The following is a 19,426-nucleotide window of genomic DNA, read 5'->3' as shown; positions in this document are numbered from 1 at the left end:
ATTGCCTTTGTTATTATTATTATTATTATTATTATTATTATTATTATTATGATTGTCACTATTGCAATCATCATAAATATTCTTTTCCCCTCTTCTCCATCCGATAAAAGTGATTGTCCCGATAAAAAGAAGCAGAAAGAAGTGACAAAGGTGGATAAGTATAATGAAGATGGGGAAGAGGAGGAGGGAGGAGTAGGGGGGAGAACCGGGAGGAGGAGGGAAGGGCGGGGAGAGGAGGAAGAGGAGGAGGAGGAGGAAGCAATGAGAACGAGGACGAGAGAGAGAGAGAGAGAGAGAGAGAGAGAGAGAGAGAGAGAGAGAGAGAGAGAGAGAGAGATAGAGAGAGAGAGAGAGAGAGAGAGAGACAGAGATAGAGAGATAGAGAGAGAGAGAGAGAGAGAGAGAGAGAGAGAGAGAGAGAGAGAGAGAGAGAGAGAGAGAGAGAGAGAGAGAGAGAGAGAGAGAGAGAGAGAGAGAGAGAGAGAGAGAGAGAGAGAGAGAGAGAGAGAGAGAGAGAGAGAGAGAGAGAGAGAGAGAGAGAGAGAGAGAGAGAGAGAGAGAGAGAGAGAGAGAGAGAGAGAGAGAGAGAGAGAGAGAGAGAGAGAGAGAGAGAGAGAGAGAGAGAGAGAGAGAGAGAGAGAGAGAGAGAGAGAGAGAGAGAGAGAGAGAGAGAGAGAGAGAGAGAGAGAGAGAGAGAGAGAGAGAGAGAGAGAGAGAGAGAGAGAGAGAGAGAGAGAGAGAGAGAGGAGAGGGTTTGCCAAAAAAGTGAGGAAGTTCTGGAGATAAATGATGCAGACAAGGAGGAGGAGGAGGAGGAGGAGGAGGAGGAGGAGGATGAGGAGGAGGAAGAAGAGAAAGAAGAAGCAAGCATGTAGGAAAGAAGGAATGAAGGGAAAGAGAGGAAAGAAAAAAAGCCATTAAGTATTAAGTGGAAATAGACTGGCAGAAGGAAAAAGAAGCATTAGAGAGAACGAGAGACAGAGAGGGAGAGAGGCGGTGAGGCAGAGAGGGAAGGAGGGAGAGGCAGCGGGGTCGTACATGTGTAGGAGATGGATGGGAGGAAAGTAAGAGGGACAGGTAGGCTTAAAGAGGGATAAAGAAGGATAAACCTGCCGCGAGTAATTGAATAACGATGAGGGAGGCAAAGGGACTGGACGGAAGGGGAGCGGGAGGGAACGGAAGGGAAGGGAAGAGTGGACGAAAGGGAGGTGAAGGGGAAAGGGAGAAAGAGTTGGATTAAAGAGATAGAGGAAATTGAATAGATGAAAGGAGTGAGGAGTGAAGAGGAGGAGGAGGAGGAGGAGATGGAGGAAACATAGAAAAAAAAGCAATATATATCTTGTTGGAAAAAGCAGTAAAAAGCGGCAAGGAAAAAAGCCGAAAGGAAAAAAAAAAGGAAAATGAGTGCAAAGAAAACTGAATAAAGGGTTGACGACGGAAACGAAGGAGGCTGAAGACTGTTAATAAAGAATGAAAAATATGAAGGAGAAATATAAAAAAAAGAAGGAAAATGAGACAATACGATGAGTGAGGAGGATGGGGCAGACAGGAATGCAGACTGGGGTAGGAATGAGAAGGAATGCTAGACAGGAAGTGGAGGAGGAGGGAGAAATGCGAGAAAATAAGGGGAAGACATAAACGGAGAAGATATGAAGAGCAAAGGAAGTAAAAGAGGAGGAAAATAAAATGACAAACTGGAGAGTGAACAATAGAGAAGAAAGCATGGAAGGAGAGAAAAAGTAAGAATGCAAGGAAGGAAGGCAGAAAGGAAGGAAGGAAGGGAGGAAGTAAGGAAGGAAGGGAGGCGGTAAGGGAGGAAGGAAGGAAGGTAGGAAGGCAAGGAAAAAGGAAGGAAGGGAGGAAGTAAGGAAGGAAGGAAAAGAAGAAGGAAGGAAGGGAGGAATGAAGGAAGAAGGAAGGAAGGAAGGAACGGAAGAAGGAAGTAAGGAAGGAAGGAAGGATGAAAAGGAAGGAATGAATGAAGGTAGGAAGGAAGGAAGGAACGGAAGAAGGAAGTAAGGAAGGAAGGAAGGATGGGAGGAAGGAATGAAGGAAGAAAGGTAGGAAGAAAGGAAGGACAGGGGTGAGGAAGTACGGCTGCAACAAGAAAAGGAAATAAAATGAGGTAACAATAAAGACAGGAGAGGGAGAGACAAAAGAAAGGCAAGAAGGAAGCAGGAAAGAAAAAAAAAAAACGAAGAAAGGAAGCGGAGAAAGAAAAAGTGCTAAACGAAAGAATTAAAAAGAAACATCGAGTGGGAATCAAGGAGGTAAACAAAAGAAGAAATTATGTTAAATAAAAAAAAAAATATCGCTCTTTTGTCATACAGTGAATACTTGAACATAACGAGGAAGTCAAGTGTTTGTGTGTGTGAGTGTGAGAGAGAGAGAGAGAGAGAGAGAGAGAGAGAGAGAGAGAGAGAGAGAGAGAGAGAGAGAGAGAGAGAGAGAGAGAGAGAGAGAGAGAGAGAGAGAGAGAGAGAGAGAGAGAGAGAGAGAGAGAGAGAGAGAGAGAGAGAGAGAGAGAGAGAGAGAGAGAGAGAGAGAGAGAGAGAGAGAGAGAGAGAGAGAGAGAGAGAGAATCATCATTTTTGCAGGGCTCATCTAGAAAGCGACGTTTGCGGGTGGAATGAAGAGAGGGAGAGACAGGCAGGCAGGCACGAGGGTGAGAAAAGCGAGAGAGTGGAGGCAGGGAGGGAGGGGGGGAGGGAGAGAGGGAGGGAGGGGGGAGAGTCAGACTGCATAAATCACGCTATCAGTCCATATAAATGATTAAACAGCGATTTTTTGCACCACATCACAGATATTAATGCTCTTCCAGCCCCGTCATATTTCAGTTCAATCTCAGTATTATCCGCCATTTGCATTATTTTTACGACTTTCCACTTAAGTTTCTCTCTAAAAGCTATTTCTTGTTTGCCGCACTTTTTCCCCCCTCATAATTTCAAGCTTTCGGCGGTTTCTCCTTTCATTTAAATCTCTGAGTGGCTTTTTTTATTGCCATTACTCTTGTCACTGAAAGTTGGGTTAAGACCAGGATCATAATCAGACGCTTTTGCGAGGCGATAAATTTTCCCCAAGCTCTCTGTGTCATGAAGGAGTTGTATTAAAAAAAAGGTGAAGCGCAAGGAATCAACTCGGGGTGCGTGGTTCATTGGCCCCACACCTGACTTGTACACCTTTAATCAAGTAAAGTACCGCTGTGAGCACCTGACATATTACCTGCCTGAAGTAATACCTGCTTGACCAGTATCATTTATTGACTCGTGTTTGTCCTTGAAATATGTGTTGTTGGTGGGGAACAGGAGGAACAGGAGTAGGAAGAGAAGGATTAAGACCAGAATGAGGAGAAGGTCAGGGAAAGAAAGAGTAAGTACGAGGAGAAAAGAAATATTGCCTGCTTGATTTGCATTATTTATGGACTCGTGTTTGCCCTTGAAATACGAGTTGGTGGTGAAGAACAGGAAGGGAAGGAGGAGGTAGAGAAGGATTAGGAGAACCAGGGCGAGGAGGAGAAAGACAGGAAAGAGAAGGAATAATTAAGGATAGAAAGAAAGATTACCTGCTTGATCTGAAATTACCGGTTCGTGTTTGTCCTTAAAATTTGTGTTGTTGTAAAGGAACAGGAAGAGAAAGAGCGAGTAGGAAAAGGTGAGACGAGGAGGAGGAGAAGAAGAAAAAAGAAAAATATAACCTGCTTGATCTGGATATTTTAGCGGCTCGTGCCTGTCTTTGAAAATTGTGTTGTTGGTGAGGAACCGGAAGAGAGGGAGCAAGCAGAAAAAAGGTGAGGAGTACGAGGACGAGGAGGAGGAGGAAGAGGAGAGGGAAGAGGAGCAGTAGTAGTAAGAGGAGAGAAAGAAATAATGAAATAAAAATACTGAACACGGTCAAGGTTTCTTTTAGGAGATGCTGAACAAAGAAAAGAGAGAGAGAAGGGAGAGACAGAGAAAATGAGGGGAGAGAGAGGGAGAGTGGACGAAGGAAGAAAAGAAGAGGCTGATAAAGAAGAGGTAAGGAGGAAGGAAGAGTGGAACTGAGAGGAACGATAAGGAGAGGAAGGCGGAGGAGAGAAATGCAGGGGAGGAGAGTATGAAGAGTGAGAAGAAGGAGGAGGAGTTGGAGTAGGAGTAGGAGGTGGAGGAGGAGAAGTTGGGGGGAAGCAAGTGAAGTGAGGGGAGGGGAGAGGGGGGTGGAGGAGAGTCAGACGGAGGAGCAGCCGGAAAGAGGAGAGTATCGACCAGTTCTCCCTCCCTCCCTCTCTCCCCTCACTCCTTACCTCTCTCCCTCCCTCCCTTCCTCTCCGACATGGCTCCTGGCCAGACCCCACCCTTGCCCACACCCAAACCGCCACCCTCGCTCCACCCATCCAAGCCCGCTCTCCCACTGACATACATCCACACATCTCGCCCACCTCCACATGCTCCACACATCCTATCCACCCTATACTTATATACTGACACCTGTAAACAACTCCTTTCTACTTACACTTGCTACCTCCACCCTCATCCACCTATCTTTCCACCCGCTAACATCCACCAACACCTCAAACCCACCTAGATAGCCACCCCTTACTCAGTTCACCCCATGTACACACCCACTACCACCCAGCTGTACCTCCCACCCACATACCTTTCCTCTCCTATCCCACCCAGTCCCTTCCACTTCACCTGCGAATACCTACGCTCTCACCCACCCACGCACGCACCTGTAATCTACTTAACTCCTTCGTCTAGTTTACCTTAATTATAGATACCACACACGCACACACACACACACACACACACACACACACACACACACACACTCCACTCACACTCCACTCACACTCCACCCCGTCGCTGGTCAACTTGCATTGCTCTCCACCGCATGTGTCTAGTGGTTCCCTCCTCCACCTCCTCCTCCTCCTCTTCCTCTTTTTCTTTACCTCCCTCCTTCCTCCATTGTCCCTTCTCCTCCTCTTCCTCCTGTTCCTTCACTCCCTCCTTCCTCTATTCCTTCGTCCTTCCACCCTTCCGTCCCCTATTCCTTTCCTTCCTTCCCTCCCTCCTTCCTCCATTCCTTCGTTCATCTACCCTTGCCTCCTCCTCTTCCTCTTGTACCTTTCCTCCTTCCTTCTTTTATCTATTCCTTCCTCCATCCATCCGTCCCTCCTCCTCTTCCTCCTGTTCATTCCCTCCCTCCTTCCTCTATTCCTTCCTCCATGCACCCTTCTTTCTTTTCCTTGTTTATTTTTATTTCCCTGTTTCCTTCCTTAAATACCTCCATTGGCTCCTCTACGTAAGGTTGATTTTTTCTTAACCCTTTTCTTCTCAGTTTCTTCTTTCATATCTCCATTCTGCGTCTCATCCTTCAATTCTTCCACTGTTTCTACATAAGCTCCATTTTCCTTTTGTTCTTTTTCTTCTTTCTCAATGTCCATCTCTACCTCCAATTGCCCATTACACTATCTCATGCCTCATTTTCTCTATCTTATCTCCTTCCTACAGCCTTCCTTCCATTTCTTCTTTCCTTCCTCTTGTATCTCAAATTTTTACCTACAAGCTTTATTTTCCTTTCTATTTCTCCCTTCATTCTCAGGCGTCACCCTTCCGCCCCTGTCTTAACCATTCATTAATCTAATTATTATCCCATTATCTTTGCCTTTAGCTCTTCCGTGGTGTAGTGGAGCTCTTCTAATTACAAATCCGTGGTCCAGGGCTCGAACTCTGGTCTGGACTTCTTTCTATCTTCCCCCATCTCACTTACTGCTACCCTATCCCATTTTCCACCGCGGTGCATTTCTCATACCTAGCAACCAATTCGGGTTCGATCCCAGCTGGGCATCTTTTGGACTGGTCGAAGGGGTAACTGGGGACATCTGGAGAAGGCAAACTGTGGTCACACGGATATCACACTGGCCATGTATCCCAGGGCAATGGGTTCCCACGTACACCAGTTAAGGACTTTGGTGACGAGGTGACTGCCGACGCGACGCAAAGCTATACCATATCCTCCAAGCTTTATTTTTATATTCATCCAATCTTCCCTCGCTGCATCCCTTCCTACTTTCCATCATCTCTTTCACCACTACCCCTCCCCTCACAAGATTGTCCAGCTCGGCTCTATACCCCCTTCCAGCCATAAGCCATTGACAAATTGGATCATCCACTTTCTTCTATGGTTCCACATCCCCATCAAGGTCGCTGCCAAGAAGAAAACGATGGTCTGGCCAAGAAAGAATATGAGACATCCTCGCCCAATAGAAGAAGAAACTCCGTCTTGTCATTACCGAGAAAAGAAAATGTGGAGAAAAGATATGGCTAAAAAAAGGCTAGAATGAAGAATGAAAAGGGAAGGTGAAGAAGGGGAGGAAAAGCGGTAAAGCAGGAGGAGGAGGAGGAGGAGGAGGAGGAGGAAGAAGATAAGGCGAAGGAGGAGGAAGAAAAAGATAGAACGAAGAGGAAGCATCCGATTAGAAATGATAGGAAAGCGAACGATTTTTATTGCATGGAATAGAGCAGAGAGAGAGAGAGAGAGAGAGAGAGAGAGAGAGAGAGAGAGAGAGAGAGAGAGAGAGAGAGAGAGAGAGAGAGAGAGAGAGAGAGAGAGAGAGAGAGAGAGAGAGAGAGAGAGAGAGAGAGAGAGAGAGAGAGAGAGAGAGAGAGAGAGAGAGAGAGAGAGAGAGAGAGAGAGAGAGAGAGAGAGAGAGAGAGAGAGAGAGAGAGAGAGAGAGAGAGAGAGAGAGAGAGAGAGAGAGAGAGAGAGAGAGAGAGAGAGAGAGAGAGAGAGAGAGAGAGAGAGAGAGAGAGAGAGAGAGAGAGAGAGAGAGAGAGAGAGAGAGAGAGAGAGAGAGAGAGAGAGAGAGAGAGAGAGAGAGAGAGAGAGAGAGAGAGAGAGAGAGAGAGAGAGAGAGAGAGAGAGAGAGAGAGAGAGAGAGAGAGAGAGAGAGAGAGAGAGAGAGAGAGAGAGAGAGAGAGAGAGAGAGAGAGAGAGAGAGAGAGAGAGAGAGAGAGAGAGAGAGAATCTAAAACTTTGGTGATCTAACACGAAAACAAGGAAAGTGCTAGACTGTCACACACACACACACACACACACACACACACACACACACATTGGAAGATCTGAAATTTAAGTGTCTTACGATTCCTCGAGGGAAATCAAACCATCTAAAGAGAGGATGGCATTCAGATAATCATATGAAGATGAAGAAGAGGAGGAGATTGAAGGATGAGGATGAGGAGGAGGATGAGGATGAGGAGCGATAAGAGCAAGAAGAAAGAATAGACTAAGATAAGGATGGAGAGGGAAGATATAAGCCATAGATAAGAACGAGGTAGAGGACTAAAAGGAAGAAAAAAAGGAACAGGCATAGATGAAAGAAAAGAAAATATGAGAGAAGAAAAAAATAACAACACCAAAAAATCATGTATATAAATAATGGTAGGCTACCAACAAGAAGTGAATAAACGCGTAAGTCCAGAATAAAAAAAAAAATAAAGAAGAAGAGAAAGAATAAGAGGATTCAAAGCGGATAAAGGGAAAGAAAATAAGTGGACAGGAGAAGACTAACGTTAGAAAAGTGAAAATGTTGGAAAATAGAAAACATTGCAGAGTATTAAACATTTATACTGCGTGTGTGTGTGTGTGTGTGTGTGTGTGTGTGTGTGTGTGTGTGTGTGTTCTTAAGTTTACGTGCAATGCTTAAAAAGGTAGATAGATAAATAGATATATAAAGATAGACAAACAAAGTAAGAAAGATAGATCGGTAGATAGACAGATTGATAAGATAGATAGATAGACAGACAGCGATCAGATAAATAGACAGTTCATTAACCAATTTAACCATAATCAATAGATGAGAGAGAGAGAGAGAGAGAGAGAGAGAGAGAGAGAGAGAGAGAGAGAGAGAGAGAGAGAGAGAGAGAGAGAGAGCGAGAGAGATAGCGAGAGAGAGAGAGAGAGAGAGAGAGAGAGAGAGAGAGAGAGAGAGAGAGAGAGAGAGAGAGAGAGAGAGAGAGAGAGAGAGAGAGAGAGAGAGAGAGAGAGAGAGAGAGAGAGAGAGAGAGAGAGAGAGAGAGAGAGAGAGAGAGAGAGAGAGAGAGAGAGAGAGAGAAAGGGAATATAGGATTAAGTGCAGGAGAGCCGAAGGGAAGGGCAAGGCAAGGGGCAGGAAATGGCGGAAGAGATAAAAGGAAGAAAGAAAAGACTGGTTTGCATTAATTGATTAAAAGGTAGGAGGTGTAAGACGGAGGTCACGAAGGGAGGGAGGGAGGGAGGGAGGGAGGAAGGGTGCGATGGAGGGAGGAAGGGTGCAAGGGGGGGAGGGAGGGAGGAAGGGTGCAAGGGAGCGAGGGAGGGAGAGAGGCTGTGAAGGAGGTAAGGGAGGGGAAATGCCAATTGGATAGGATATAGAGAAGGGAGGATTAAGTAAAGGAAACGAGGGAGAATAAGGCAATGAAGAGAAGGGAAGGGAAGGGAAGGGAAGGGAAGGAAAAAGGAAGAAAAGGAAAAGGAAGGGAAGGAAAGGGTAGGGAAGAGAAGGGAAGGGAGGAGACAGGAGGTGAACTGAAGGGAAAGGAAAGGAAGGGAAGGGAAGGGAAGGGAAGAGAAGGGAAGGGAAGGGAAGGGATGGGAAGAAAAGGTAAGGGAAGGTAAAAAGAAGAGAGAGAAAAGCACAGAGAAAGAAAAAGACTTAAATATTGTTGGCAAAAAAGCTAAGAAGAAAGAAAAGAAGAGAGAAAAAAAGTTGAACGAGACGAAAAATGATCGATAGGGATAAACAGACAGATAGACGGATGTAGGTGAGGAAAAAATACAAACTGATGGAATGACATGAGCTCCAAGAAGAGTGATGGCCAGGGAAGGGGGTGAAAAATAACAAGAACTATAATAAAACTACAACTACAACTACCAATGATAATAATAACAACAACAACAAAAATTACCGTCTGTCTTCTTCCCCTTCCTTTACCTTTCTTCCCCTCCATTCCTTTCTCTCTCTTCTTTTATTAAATTCCGTTCCTTTTAAACCTTTTTATTTTATTTTTTCTTACTTGCTTTTCCATTTTCTTCTTTTTTTTCTCATTTTCTTTGCATTTCTTTCCATCATCAGATTTTTCGTTCCCTCTTTCCGTCTCTTTCCCCCTGATTGCCTCTTCCATCAGGGTGCTTTCAATAACCTCCTCGTCCTTCTCCTTCCCTTCCCATTCCTCTACCTATTTCTACCTCTCATTCCCTCCCATTCCTTAGCCTTTCAAATCACTTTCCCTGCAATAACCTTTTCTTTGTTCCTCTTTCCCATTCATCTACCTACTTTACCAGTCATTCCCTCCCTTCCGTAGCCTTTCAAATCACTTTCCCTGCAATAACCTTTTCTTTGTTCCTCTTTCTTGCCTTCCCTTTCATCTCTCTTGTATAGTACCCTCATACTCCTTCCTTCCCTCCCTTGACCTTCCCGTTTTTTTTTTTTATTTTCCCTCCTTATTCCTTCCCTTGTTTCATCCTGCCCTCATCATTAGCCACTCTTTTCCTACTTCCCTTTCTTCTTTTCCTACATACTCCCATTCCTTCCTTCTCCCTCCTTCTCCTTTTCCCTACCCTGCATATTTCCTTCGTTCTTCATTCATCTTCCCTACCCTTCTTTTACAGGCCGTTCTCTTTTAACTACCCTCTCTTTTCCTCCTTCCTTCTTGCCATTCATCTTCCTTTTTCTTCCTCCTCCCTCCCGTTCATTTTCCTTGCTCTGTATATTTTCTTCATTCGCCCTTCCTTCCCTCCTTCCACTCAATAATTTATCCTTCTTCCACCCTTCCCTCACTCCACTTGTATAGCATCCTCACTCTCCTCCTCCCTTCCATTCCCTCTCCCTTCTTCCTGACCCCCTTCTATGCCCTTCACTTTCCCTTCCTCGTAACCCATCCCTCCAATGACGTCTCATCTCTCTCTCTCTCTCTCTCTCTCTCTCTCTCTCTCTCTCCTTCCATCTTTCTTCCCCTTTTCCAGGTTGTTTACAAAAGGCGGTAGAGCACAAAAGGGTTTTTCCCACATGTATGGAGGCTGACGATGACGAGGAGGAGGAGGAGGAGGAGGAGGAGGAGGCAGCGGCGGAATGAAGGTAAAGGTGAACGAGGACGACTAAAAGGAGGAGAAAGAAGAGAAGGTGAAGGAGGAGAAGGAGAAGGAGGAGGAGGAGTAGGAGGAGGAGGGAGGGGAAAGTTAGGGAGAATATTGATGTGTAGGATTTGGGTTGATGGAGGAGGAGGAGGAGGAGGAGGAGGAGGAGGTGGAGGAGGAAGAGGAATACATAGGAATACATAGGAATACATAGGAAGAACAGACACCAGAAGACTTGGCGGTCTATGGCGAGGGTGTCTGTTTAGTACCGCTACTACTAGTAATCTACGTGTGGTAGGACAGGATAGAATAGATGATAGAAGGAGGAGGTGGAGGAAAAGGAAGAAAAGAGGAGGAGGAGGAAAGGAGAAGGAGAAGGAGGAGGAAAAAAATAGGTTGAGACGAAAAAGTTGCAAGCCTCTTTCGTTAAGATTCTGCGTACACATACACACACACACACACACACACACACACACACACACACACACACACACACACACACACACACACACACACACACACACACACACACACACACACACACACACACACACACACGCACGCACGCACACACGTTTTTATGCTTCTGCTTTTAGAATTTAATCGCTTACTTGGACTTTGACTTTTATTTCAACTGTACATTAGAACACGTGAGGCGGCAATAAAGAAGGGGGAGGAGGAGGAGGAGGAGGAGGAGGAAGAGGAGGAGAAGTAGGGGGAGGCGGAGGGAATGGAGAGGAAGGGAAGGCAAAGTGAAGGGAAGAATGACGAAGGATATTAAACGATAGGGAAGGAAATAAAAGGATATGGAAGACTAAGGAGATGAATGAAAGGAAATAAGAGGAAATGGAGGAGAAGGGAAAGGGAAGGGAGTGAAGAGGGAAGGGAAGGGACATTCACAGCACGCCGGGGGTATACAAATAAGGTGCCCGATAAACAATAACTACACCAGAACAACTAACAAACCAACACCATACAACTACACACTCCTACTATCTTTCCTTTTTCGCCACCTCTACTTTCGCCACTAACCCACTTCCTCTTCTTACTATATCCTTGATTAAATAAAAGGGGGAGTGTAGAAGGAAGGGAGGGTAGCGAACGAGAGAAAATGAAAAGGAGAAGAAATGAAGGTAGGTGAAAAAGAGGGAGAGTAGGAGGAAGGGAGGGTACCGAACGAGATAAAATGAAAAGGAGAAGAAATGAAGGTAGGTGAAAAGAGGGAGATTAAAGAAAGAACGCAAAGAACAAAGGCAAAAGAATAGAGAGGAACGGGAAAGGAAGATAGAAGGTAAGAGAATGGAAGAGAAAGCACTAGTAAAGGTAGACAGACGAAGGAAGACAAAATAAATAAAGAAGAGATTTAAGTAAAGGAAAGGGAAGGGTGGATAAGGGAATGAGAGAAGGGAAGCAGAGGAAGGGGACGAACTTGAAATGAAGACTATAAAGGGGAGGAAGAGGGGTAGTAGAGAAGGGAAGGAAAGATAAAAGATACGATACGAAAATTTTAAAACCGGGAGGAGACCAGAAAGAGAATTGAGGCAGTAAATAGAGGGGAGGGAGAGAAGGAAAGTAAACAGTGTGTGACGAGAGAGGGGGGGAAGCTGAGACGGGAAGAGGCAGAGGACAGGGTAAAGGAGCGGTAAGTAGGAGAGTGGGAAGAATACTGAATGAAGAGACGAAGAGACAGAGAATGGGCAAAGAAAACGAGGGACACAGACAAGCACACAACAGACAGACCGGCTGACTCACATGCACACAGACAACAATGAGTCAGCGAGCGAGCGAGAGAGAGAGAGAGAGAGAGAGAGAGAGAGAGAGAGAGAGAGAGAGAGAGAGAGAGAGAGAGAGAGAGAGAGAGAGAGAGAGAGAGAGAGAGAGAGAGAGAGAGAGAGAGAGAGAGAGAGAGAGAGAGAGAGAGAGAGAGAGAGAGAGAGAGAGAGAGAGAGAGAGAGAGAGAGAGAGAGAGAGAGAGAGAGAGAGAGAGAGAGAGAGAGAGAGAGAGAGAGAGAGAGAAGGGCTGACACACAGAGAAAAAGGACAGATTAGATAGATATATAAACAGATAAATAAATAGATAGAGAGAATAAAAAGGAAATTACAGACACTTGCAGAATTTAGGAAAGAAAACAATAGAAAAAATAAATAAATACGGAACGACATGTCCAAATAAAAAAAAATGAGGAAGTTAATAAATGAATGACGATGAATAAATAAATAAACATCGATAAAATACAATGCTTCAAAATTATATCGGAATCCACAAATGATAAATGAAGAACTAATGCAAATAAGCGAGTAATGAAAAGCGTATTCCAAATTTTTCCACTCGAGAGCTGACGTGCCTCGGACTACTAATGAAGCGGGGGAGCACGAGAAGAAAATGTGCTAAACAGAAGAAAACCGAGACAACTCATGAGAAAAAAAGTGACACGGTTCTAATTTTTTATTCGAAGTTTGCAGCCAAGTTGAAACGATGCAATGGTGGAGGAGGAGGAAGAAGAGGAAGAGGAAAAGGAGGAGGAAGAAGAAAAAGAAGAAGAAGAAGAAGAAGAAGAAGAAGAAGAAGAAGAAGAAGAAGAAGAAGAAGAAGAAGAAGAAGAAGAAATCGATGAGCAAATTGAAGATGAAGGAGGAGGAGGATAATAATAATAAGAAAAAAGTAAAGGCAGATGAAGATGATGAAGAAGAAGAAGGAAAAGAAAAACACAAAAAGAAAAGTTGGAAAAGGAAAGGTATGGGTAAGAAAAAGAAAAAGAGGGAAAGAAAACATGATGCTAATAAATAAATAAATAAAAAAACTTGGAAGAAAAACCGGAGGAAAAATATGAGGTCAAAGTGATGGGGGAGAGAGAGAGAGAGAGAGAGAGAGAGAGAGAGAGAGAGAGAGAGAGAGAGAGAGAGAGAGAGAGAGAGAGAGAGAGAGAGAGAGAGAGAGAGAGAGAGAGAGAGAGAGAGAGAGAGAGAGAGAGAGAGAGAGAGAGAGAGAGAGAGAGAGAGAGAGAGAGAGAGAGAGAGAGAGAGAGATTAGTAAGAGTCGAGGCGAGGATCCCTACTTTTACATCAATTATTCTTCACACACACACACACACACACACACACACACACACACACACACACACACACACACACACACACACACACACACACACACACACACACACACACACACACACACACACAGGTGACGTCATGTTCCTCCCTAGTATCAACAAATTAACTTCACCCTATTATTAGAAACGTTTTGGTCGGCGCAGATGGAAGGAGGGAGGAGGAGGGCAGTTGAGGGTTTGCTTACTAATTATAAACTTTGCTGCTGGGAAAAATGAAGGGCATGGATATTGGATGGATTGAGGTTGAGGTCGAAGTGATTGGAGGTCGCATCTTTGCCTTCCCGTCCCGTTATAATTGCCGTCAAACAAGGAGGAGGCGATCCATCATGATAACGTCTACTGTCCGAGCCCAGGCGGTGAAGGTAATGGTGATGCTGGTGATGAATGTGACGATGGTGATGGTGCTTAGAATGATGATGAAGATAGTAAGAGTAATTATGCTGGTGACGATGATGGAAGTAATAATAACAGCAAAAATATTAGTAATGATAATAATAGCTATAATAATAAAAATGATAATAATTAGAATAGAAGTCGTCGTCGTTCTTGTTGCTAATAATACAATAAGTGCCCTATCTATGATTTAAAAAGTGTTTGCAATTGAAATAGCAAATTGAGAGGCAATAAATAAAACCAAACGTATTTCCCACTTATGAACGACGAGCGCAATCAAGCTAAATTATAGAGGAAAAATAACCAACAAAGTCATTTACACGCGAAAAAAAAGGAAGTAACAAACACAAAAATAGCCAAGTAAAATAATCCACATTGAACAAGTCGTGAAAAAAAAGTTAGAACAGTAAACCGATGAATAAAAGAAGTGTATAAAAAAAAGAACGAAAAACTTGAAATCGAGGTCCAGAAAAACACATCCCTTAGCCAGGTGCAGGGAAATAATTTGACCTTCTTACGGCGACTTAGCAGGAAGAAGGCACGCTAGTGAGCCGGAAAGGAGGAAGGGAGAACGGAAGCAAGGAAGGAAAGGTCGGATGGCAAGGGGACGGGAATGCAAGAGGCAGGACGGGATAAAAAGAGGTGAATGTGGGAAGAAAAGGAGGAATAAAAACAAGGATGGTATGTGTTGAAGAAGGGAAGGGGGCTGCTAATAAGGAAGGAGGGAAAGAAACAGGGGACGAATGAATAAATGAGGGAAGAAAGAAAGTAAGAAAGAAAGGAAGGTATGTACTGAAGGAGAAATAAAAAAAAGGATGGTATGTGTTGAAGAAGGTAAGAGGACTGGTAATAAGGAAGGAGGGGACCAGGGAACGAATGAATAAATAAGAGAAGATAAGAGAAAGGAAGGAAAGCAGGAAGAGAGAAGTGAAAGAAATGCAGAAACGAAGGACGGAATAGAGAAAAAATAAAAAAAGAGAAAAAGGGAAGGAAAAATGGTGGAAAAAAGTAAGAAAGGAAGAGTGGACAGAAGGAAGAAATTTAAATATAAAAGAAAATTAGGAAAAAACTAAAAAAAAGCAAAGTTTTTGAAAAAAAACTTACTGAAAAGTTATATGAAAAACTTTTACATTTTTTATGAAGAAAATATGAAAAAATGTGCAATGAAAGTCTTCAAAACATGGTGTTATTATTATTATTATTATTATTATTATTATTATTATTATTATTATTATTATTATCATCATCATTTTTATTTGCAGTAGTAGTAGTAATAGTAATAGTAGTAATAGTAGTAGCAGTAGTAGTAGTAGTAGTAGTAGTAGTAAATGTAGTAGTAGTAGTAGTAGTAGTAGTAATAATAAGTGGTAGTAGTAGAAGTAGCAGTAATAGTGGTAGTAGTAGAAGTAGTAGTAGTAGTAGTAGTAGTAGTAGTAGTAGTAGTAATAGTAGTAGTAATAGTTGTAGTAGTAGTAGAAGTAGTAGTAGTAGTAATAGTAATAGTAGTAGTAGTAGTAGTAGTAGTAGTAGTAGTAGTAGTAAGAGAAGGTGAATTAGTACCAAGTGGAACATTAGTATTAATGTAAGGGATGCCCAAGAATTGGTGTCAGTAGTTCGTCCTACCATAAATTACCGTTATCTCTGTATCTACACACACACACACACACACACACACACACACACACGCCTCATCCATCCATCTTCGTAGTCTTGAGGGAAATATCGCCGACATTCAGCATCTTAATGACATGTTCCCCTACACAAATTATTCACAGGATGACTGCAATTACATGATCCCTCGCCTAACACACACACACACACACACACACACACACACACACACACACAGACACACACACGTACAGGAAGCTAGCAGTACATCATTCTTCTTTCTTACCTACTGTTTCCGTTCCAAAATCCCCCTATTCCTTTTCTCTTATCTTCCGCTCAGGGCAAACACTCATCTCAGCACACACTTAAAGCGGAGCAGTGACAAAACGCTTTAATTTTTTTTTTTTTAAAGTTTCGAAGGGTTACTATTTCCTTCATCTTTTATATAGAAGATTACTAATGTTTTTTTCATGTTTTTTCTTCAGTTCGCATTCAGGGACACGTACCAAAATCAACCGATGAAGTATAATGAAAGAAAATGTCTCAAGTTTTGTTTCGTTTTTTGATGTCATGTAAATTTTAGGGTTTGTATGTGACTTTGGTGGAGAGATGGGCCAGTGAAATTGTAAATGAAAACAAGGATGAAAGTAACGAAGGGCCCAGGACAGGGATGTGGCTTGTAGTGAAACGTGACACTCAATTACCGTAGAGTTGCTGACGTATGTGTTTCTCCCTCCACATCCCATTTTTTTTTTAAAGGGATTTCACTGGGTGCTTAAAATATTACTGTGTCTATGAGTTTATGTTGCCTGCCTAAAAATGTTCTCAAATCTTCTATTAATGTGAAGGATGTAAAGAAAAATACATGGTGATTTCAGAAAATAATCCCAGGCATAATTCTACTCTATTAGGATTCGTGTGATCTAAATGGACAAACTGAAGCCCCTGGCAAACTCTGAAAGCACCTGTCAATAATTTCATGCATGCCCTGCACTTGTTTTAGTCCCATTAAAGTGGATGGGATCGTGAAGCCAAGGGTGACCTCTGACAACACCCCGTCATTGCTCCCTCCACCTAGGTCACCTTTGCACAAACACCTGTGGAATGGGTCATTAGGATGTGGACATGTAAATAATAGGAGAACAAGGCACGTCTCACCTGAATATTTGTTGAGACTGACGGAGGCGAAGACGGTGGTGGCGCTTGCTGTAGCGCTGACGGTGGTAGTAGTAGTGATGGTCGGAGTGGCGTGTAGGGGCGATGGCAGAGGTTGATGTAGTGGTATTGGCGGATGAAACGATGGCAGAGAACGCTGTGGGAGGCCGCGTTCTCTCCTCTTTGTTCCGGCCTCTCTTCCTCCTTCTCCTCCTCCTCCTTCTCCTACTCCTGAGGGTGCAGCATGAGAGCGAGGGTCGGCCTGCTGCTGGCGGTGGTGGTGGCGGCGGGAGAGCTAGCGCGTCAGGGCCATTGCTCGCCAGCCCACCCCTGCCTGCCCTGCCTGCCGCCTGCCTCCTTCCTCCTTCACTAAGCCCCGATAAGAGTCTCTAAACCACCAATTATCCGAGATCCCGAAGCGACGACAAGGGGCCTCCAGTGTGTTGTTCTAATGGAGGGAAGAGTCGCGTGCGTGGCTTGCGTGTGCGTGGGTGTCGGTAGCGTCCAGGGAGCAGCGGCGGGAGATGAGCAACTCTGAAGGTTCTGGATCAGGGCATTGCAGGGAGGCAACAGCTGACGACCTCCCTCCGCAACACTACTCTACATACTGGCGGAGGAGGAGCGAAGGAGCCTCATCTCCACCCCCTAGCCAAGCCCCCCTCCGCGTCTCCCTCCCTTTCCTCCCTGTCTGCCTGTCCCGCCGCTGCCTCCGTTCGGGCCACCACCTGCCAGATGTCGCCACTCCCCCGATACACATTCTCAGTTCTTCACCTGTTCATCAAGCCTACTAAACCGTAACGAGGGAAGTTTTGCGTGTCCGCGTGACATAGCAAAGGCGAGTCAAGAATGTAGGGCTACGTGTCTCGAGGGGGCGACCCGGGACGACGCAGCAGGTGAAAGTAATTAACTGCGTAGTAATACTTTGTCTGCGTCCCGAGCGTGAGATGGGCGGTCCCGCATCACGCAGGACCCCACCAACACACCAACACACACACACACACACACACACAGCAGTAGTCCCGCTTCAGCAGAATATTGCACAAAACTGGGAAAATAACTGCATACATGAATACATTTTTGCACTTTGTTGGAAAAGAAAAACATCCGTGTTGCTCCCCTGGTGAAAAAATATTCCAATCGCTCACGGGAGATTGGTTTACATTGCTTACAGTGTGAAAAAGAGGAGGAGGATGCAGAGAAGGAGGAAGAGGAGGAGGAGAAGGAGGGGGAAGAGGGAGAGGAAGACGAGGAAAGGGAGGAGGAGGCAATTTCTTTGAGTCTCTCTCTGGAATCAGCCTCGTGTTCCGTGTTCTCTCACACATCCATTGATCCTTAAACCCTGTGCACCTTCCTTACCCACCCTGACTCCCTTACCCACCCCTGGCACCCTCACCCACCCTTGACTCCCTCACCCCTCACCCCTTAGCCTTCCTTACCCACCTCTGGCGCCCTTACCCACCCCTGGCGCCCTCACCTACCCTTGACTCCCTCACCCCTCACCCCTTAGCCTCCCTTACCCACCCCTGGCGCCCTCACCCACACTTGACTCCCTCACCCCTCACCTACCTTACCCCTCCCTTACCTATCCCTCACTCTCCCTTACTTTTACCCTATACGCTCCCTCGTCCCTCGCCCACCACGCCCTTCGCTTACTGGCCTCGTTTCTCCGACCCTTTTTCTGCCTCCTTACAGCCTGCTTTCCTCTTTCCTCTTTCACTCTTCTCATTCACCTTTTCTTTTGCCTTCTCAGTACCTTTTCTACCTTATGATTCCCCCTTTTTTTACTCCTGTCCTTATTTTTTCCATTCCTTCATCGCTCGCTACGTTATTCTTCTTTGACTCTTTTCAATTTCCTCTATTCCTTGTTTTCATGCTCTTTCTAACATTTCGTCATCTCTAACATCTTGCCGCATTTTGCCTTCTTCCGGTTCTGCATTTTCTTATCTTTATCAACGCTCTTCATCCTTCCCTTCTTCAGATACTCACCTCTCTCTTTTTCCTTCATCATCATCTTGCCTTACCTTGCACCTCCCTTCCTTTCTCATTCCCGCCCTGGTAACAGCATCCTGCCCTTCCCCCTCCCCCCACCTCCCTTCTCTCCCATCCCGCCTCCTCCCGTCCCTGGCGCCTACATGTAAACATATGAAAGGAAGCGAGGCGGCCAGGGACCCTCGTCAAACCCTCGCCACACTAGACCCAATCCAGCCACACCGCATCCAACCAGTCCTAGCCCAACCAAACTGTGACTAAGCAACACCAAGGCAAGCTAAACCAAGTCAAGTTCAACCTAACGCAACACAAGCAAGACCCCCTCCCCTCTAAACGAATCGAGCCCAACCTAACCCAGCTCAACCAAATTCAGTCCAATCAAAACAAAAGCCAGTGCATGATCAGCCTATCTAACCCAGTCAAAGGAACTCCAAACCCCAATCCAACCTAACAAAATCGTATCCAATCTAATCCCACTGACACATCTTACACGACGTATCCGAACAATCGCAGCCCAACTCAACCCAACCTAACCGACACAAAACCTTAACCGACCCAATCGGAAACACTCCACCAAGACTGCCAAAGCCAAATAGATGCTGCCTTCCATCCCCCCCCCCCCCCGACCCCCCCCCCCCCCCCCCGACCACCATCATCATCATCGCCATCACCACCACATTACAGAAACGACTACAACTTTGTTTCACTATTGTTGATGTTAGGGTTGGCGGAGGTAATGGAATAGTGACGACGTCGTGGTGGTGGTGGTGATGGTGGTGGTGATGGTGATGACGGTGGTGGTGCCAGGCTGGTGGTGTTTTTGCTGCTTGTATTGTTGTTGCTTTTGTTGTTGTTGTAGTTGTAGTTGTTATTGATTAGTTATTGTTATTGTTGTTGGTCTCTATTACAATTACCATTACTTCTCATTTTCCTTTCTTCTCATTCTTCCTTCCTTCTTATTTTATCACTTTCAATATATGGCCGTACTATTTCCCTGGGCGATTCAAGTTCTGGGATTGAATTATAACTTATGTACAATTCCCAACGAGCCTTCTTGCCATGATTGTCGA

The 19,426-nt window shown here is 44.8% G+C and overlaps 1 protein-coding gene across 6 annotated transcripts in view; it reads right to left on the bottom strand.

Moving 5' to 3' along the window:
- Positions 1 to 19,426, bottom strand: part of LOC127004507 (uncharacterized) — a 129,874-nt gene that overhangs the window by 19,032 nt on the left and 91,416 nt on the right. For 2 of the 6 annotated variants that reach the window (XM_050872297.1, XM_050872299.1), the window contains exon 1: positions 16,371 to 17,451. The exons of 2 other annotated variants lie outside the window; for them this stretch is intronic. The gene's annotated coding sequence lies outside the window, so the exon portion shown is untranslated. Of the gene's footprint in view, positions 1 to 16,370; positions 17,452 to 19,426 lie in introns of those variants that run through there. 2 more of the 6 variants (XM_050872296.1, XM_050872294.1) reach the window with 2 other exon arrangements.

The sequence above is a fragment of the Eriocheir sinensis genome, chromosome 28 (genome assembly GCF_024679095.1).
Source record: "Eriocheir sinensis breed Jianghai 21 chromosome 28, ASM2467909v1, whole genome shotgun sequence".
Classification (NCBI taxonomy): domain Eukaryota; kingdom Metazoa; phylum Arthropoda; class Malacostraca; order Decapoda; family Varunidae; genus Eriocheir; species Eriocheir sinensis.
Note: the sequence above shows the minus strand (reverse complement) of the source record. Positions and strands in the feature narration are given on the sequence as shown.